We start from the raw sequence: 4,841 nt of genomic DNA, 5'->3' as shown, positions 1-4,841 counted from the left end.
ACCTCCCACCCCTCTTTTCTAGGTCTAAAAATTATCCCCACCTTAATTAAAGGTTGGTCAAAGAGTTTTTCACGTGGGTCAACCCCTTATGGGCTTCCCCTCTTGTCTATCTAAGCTCAACCCTCGTCTCCCAAGAATTTTGTAGTAATACGAAAGAAAAAATACAGTAACACGATAACTAATTCACAGTAACAATGTCGAAACATACCCATGAGGGATCTACTTTTTTGAAAACACTTTTTTCTAACAATTCGGTAGAAACGTTTTTAAAAAATAATATATGAGGTGAGAGATAAAGTTCTTTAAAGTTTGGAATCTTAAGAAATATCTATAGAATTTGTATTAGTATACACTAATGTTATGGCAATAGCTACAGTAACGCTATACATTCTATGTAGCAATAACACCATGTTAATATAAAATATGAGTATTGTTACTATAATTATGTAGTAACATAGCGGTATAAGTGCAGTAACACGTGCGTTGTTACTGCATAATTATAGTAACGTTGTGATATAAGTATAATAACATCATGATCGAAGAACAGTAACACGAGGTGTGACTGTATACTATTGCTACAATACAATTAATACATGTGGAAGAGCTAAAAAGTTGTATTTCTAATCTTTAGAGATCAATATCTCATGTGTCTTATATTATTTTTTAAAACCGTCTTCACTACCGTGATTAAAAAATATGATTTAAAAAACTAGATCCGTCATGATGTTGTTACTGTATTTTATAAGACATGTTACTGTATTTTTGCCTTCGTGTTACTGTACTTTTCAGACAGACGGGACTGGACAAATGTGAGGTGTGGAGGAAGGTCAAAGGATAGGTTTGACCGACGTGGGAGAGCTTTGACCAGACTAGGAGAGAGGTTTTGGGCCATTAGAAGGTGGTGGGAGGTGGGTTTGGGCCTTATGAGAGGAGTGGGACATAGAATAACTTATTCTATTGGGGTGCACATATTAGTTTTGGTATATATATATATATGTGTGTATATTAATATGTTGTTAGTTATTTAAAAGTTAAAGCTGGAAAATAAACTTTAATGAGAAAAATCTAAATTTAAGTTTAATTTTTTGAATTTTGGGATATAAGTATAAGCCGAAGCGGAAAAAATAGAATGACTAATCCAAAAGATACATGTTGAAGATGAATATGACGACTGAGGCCATACTCAATGTAAGTTTTATGGACACGATTACCTAGAGTCACATGTCATCTAAAAAGTTTGAAATTGGGATAAAACATCACTCTCTCAATGCATTCATCTATTGTTGTTTTCTAGATTACATGTAAGACACAAGCTATCTAGGTAACAGTGCGCTGAAGGTTTTATCTCCATGAAACTCATTTCATCTCTCTTCATTAATATTTTGTCACATCATTAAAAATATCTACATGAAACCCTATTTATTGTCTATGAAACTCCCATTAAGATTGGCCTAAGCTTTTTTTTTTGGTACTACCAACAAAAGCTTTGTTTTTTATTGGACATGAGCTCTATGTAGAGGCTTTAGATTAGGAAAGATACAAAAGTCTACCTGTCGTACTGTCTAAGGGCCCCACGTGATAAGGGCTCACAATCAATATTGGTGTATTTTGCAGGAGTTTATATGTTTACCAATCTTTTAGTTTTATTAATTGGCCTTGCATTGGGCCACGTTGTGTTCACGTCCGGCTGTGTACGTGATGAACCAGCCGCCTTTTTCCCGTGGGGCAGGGGCAGGGATGTTTTCGTCCCACACGGACTCGGGGCCGAGGCCCGGTTTGGATCAGGTTCGGGGGCAGGGGAGGTTTTCACCCGCGGGAAACTTGTGGGGACCCGAGAATGTCTTTTAAACTACATACAAGACCCAAATGGCTAAAAGACTAAAAAGAAAGAGAAAACCTTAACCACTGCACAGAGTACACGCTCCCTCGCTGGCTCTCTCGTCTCTCCCTCTCTCACCTTCCAGGCGACAGCGTGGCTGCGCGGCGGGGCGGGGCGGCGGCGCAAAGGCTCGGCGGCAGCGAGGGGGCAAGGCTGCATGGCGGCCCTATGGCGGCACGATGGCCCGGCGATGGCGAGGTGGCGAGGCTGCATGGCTACATGGTGACCTAGCAGCATGACGGTAGCACGGTGGTCCGGCGCCAGCGCGATGTGGCTGTGCGGTGGCTCGGCAGAGGTGTGGTGGCGACGACGCGACCCCGGCGTCTTCACCTCCCTCTCCGACAACGGACCGACGGTGAGTCTCCTTTTCTTTCTCTGTGCACATTTTCTTGGGGAACTGAGGCCCCATCCAAGTCCAGGGATTCGTCGGGGTCGGGGTCAGGGGACAATTTCATCCTTTTTTCCTTTTTGGGGCGGGGGTCAGGGCAGTGGCGATCCTATGTGTTGTTACCTAGGGTCCTCGGACCCCGGGTAAATTATCTAATTCTTACTAAATTATATCATATTAATTAGTGTATAAGTAAAAAAATAGATAATTAGTACATATTGGACCCCTGGTAATTTCTGTTCTAGATTCGCCACTGGGTCAGGGCTAGGCCCGTTCTGACCCAACCTAGCTCCGTCCCGTCCTGTTGCCAACCCTAGTCGCCTCGCCTGCGACGGATCATAGGTTTAAAGACTAAATTGTACGTCAGATGTTTCAATTGCGGAGCCGGTGTTACTATACCAAACCGTCTTAGGGCTAGGCTTGGCAACGGAAAACCGGTGTTACTATTTAAATAGACCAAAAGCTTAATAAATTTATTAACAATGTATAATGGGCAATGGACTAAGATTTTTTTTTACAAACTCTGGTCCCCGTGGGTTCTTCCGCTGGCCCTGTCCCCAAAACCCTGCATGGGTAAATTTAGCCCCGACCCGGCCCTGTTGGGGCGTGTCCCCGTGAGCATAAGTTTAAAAGTTCAAGGCTATATTAAAATATGAAGAAAACTTTTTCCAACTGTACCTTTCTTAGCAGTCCGTTCCGCATAGTACAGTGTATTATGAGTTATGGTGGACCGGAACGCGGGGAGAAAAAGGCCTATCGACCGAGTGACCGACTGACCGTGGCAGCGGCGATTGGTTATCTCGTCAGTGTCACGCCGGCCGTAAATTTGCTTTCTTTCAATCAAATGCAGTAGAAGGGTCACACAAAACACATCGATTCTTTTGCAGACACCGGTAGCAATTCAATTCAAGGCCACTGGCTTCTGTGTCGCGCGCACCAGAGGACATGCCACAGACCCACAAATTCACAATTCAGAGGAAGAGCGACTCTACGCAAGATGCATCATGATGGAAAAAAGAATAATAGTGAGAACTGAAAATATTTCTCTGCAACCTTCGGACCGAATTTTAACTCATCTTTTCATTATTGTCTGAATTCTGAGTGCTTGAGTGCGGCTGATGAACACCATGCTTGCCGTCCGTGCTGAGCTCCTTGATGAACCCGACCAGCCGCTCGAACTCCGCCGCCGACGAGCCGCCGGCGGCGACGTCCCGCCTCACCTGCCGCGCCAGCGCCTGGGCCGACGCTCTGATCTCGGCGGACTCCATCGCCTCCCTGACCATCCTCTCCACCACGGCCCTGTCGCACACGTCCTTCATGTCCAGCCCCGTCCTCCACACGCCGCCCACGAACCGGCTGTTCATCTGCTGGTCGGAGAAGAACGGCCAGCACACCGTCGGCACGCCCTCGGCGGCGACCTCCTGCGTCGAGTTCCACCCGGCGTGCGTCAGGAAGCACCCCACGGCGCGGTGGCGCAGCACGTCCCGCTGCGGCGCCCACTCCACGACGCGCGCCCTGCTGTTCCCTCCTGCAGCCCTGACGGCTTTCTTGGATGGCGGCGTTCTGGCTCGCTCCGACCATGTCCGGCCGGAGCACCCAGAGGAACGGGTACCCGGCGGCGATGAGGCCGGACAGGAGCTCCGTGAACTGCTGGTGCGAGATGGTGGCGAAGCTGCCCATGCTCACGTACACGACCGACCGGTCAGCCTGGCCGTCGAGCCATGCCGTGCATCCGTCGTCCGCGCGCCATAGGCTGGCCGCGGCCGCCGGCGCCCGGGACATGGCGTGGACAGGACTGACGGCGAAGACGTCGCGCATATGCGACGCTATGTGAGTGACGGCCGGCCCCTCCATGGACGCGGCCGTGTTGAGCACCACCGCCCGTGCTCTGCGGCTGCACGCGGTGATCTCTGTGAGCAGTTGCAGCGAGGGATCGATCTGGTTGTCGGTGGGCATGCGGAAATGGCTCGGAAGATCCCGTCGGCGGAGTAAGCTCTCCATGCCCGGAACGCCGCGCACGGGTTCGTCGAGGTCGCCGCCGGCCGGGAAGGGGAGCTCACCGAGCTCCAAAAGCTTCGGCACGGACAGGTACGCCAAGACGCTACAAGCGCTCGCCGTGCGGATCGAAAGCCAGCACGGGCACGCCGAGCTCCTCGGCGATGTCGACGGCGAACGGCATGATGGCATCGGCGACGACGCAGGTCACCGGAGGGAAGCCGGCGCCATCACCTGCACGCACAAGCCTAGTGAGCAAGGAGCGGTACGCGACGCTGCCTTTGGTCCGCAGCGACTCCAGGAGCTCGAGGATGTCGCCGACGGCGCGCGCGTGGTCGTCGGGGAGGCCGTCGGGGATGGACAAGAACCGGAGCCGCCGCGGCGATGCGGCGGAGGCTTTGGTCGGTGTGAAGGAACGTGACGTGCAGGCCGGCGGCGGCGAGGCCGGTGGCGAAGTGCGTCATGCAGTTGATGTGGCCCTGCGCCGGGCCCGGGAAGACGAGCACGTGAGCCGCCATGTCCGTCCGCTCGCGCTCCGGGCGCGGCTAGCATCCGCTCTGCTCTAGTATTGCCGACAGA

General features: G+C 50.8%; 1 pseudogene; it reads right to left on the bottom strand.

The window, feature by feature from the left end:
* Positions 1 to 2,771: 2,771 nt before the first annotated feature.
* On the bottom strand, positions 2,772 to 4,841 carry LOC102720445 (annotated as a pseudogene).

The sequence above is a fragment of the Oryza brachyantha genome, chromosome 7, assembly GCF_000231095.2.
Source record: "Oryza brachyantha chromosome 7, ObraRS2, whole genome shotgun sequence".
NCBI lineage: Eukaryota > Viridiplantae > Streptophyta > Magnoliopsida > Poales > Poaceae > Oryza > Oryza brachyantha.
Note: the sequence above shows the minus strand (reverse complement) of the source record. Positions and strands in the feature narration are given on the sequence as shown.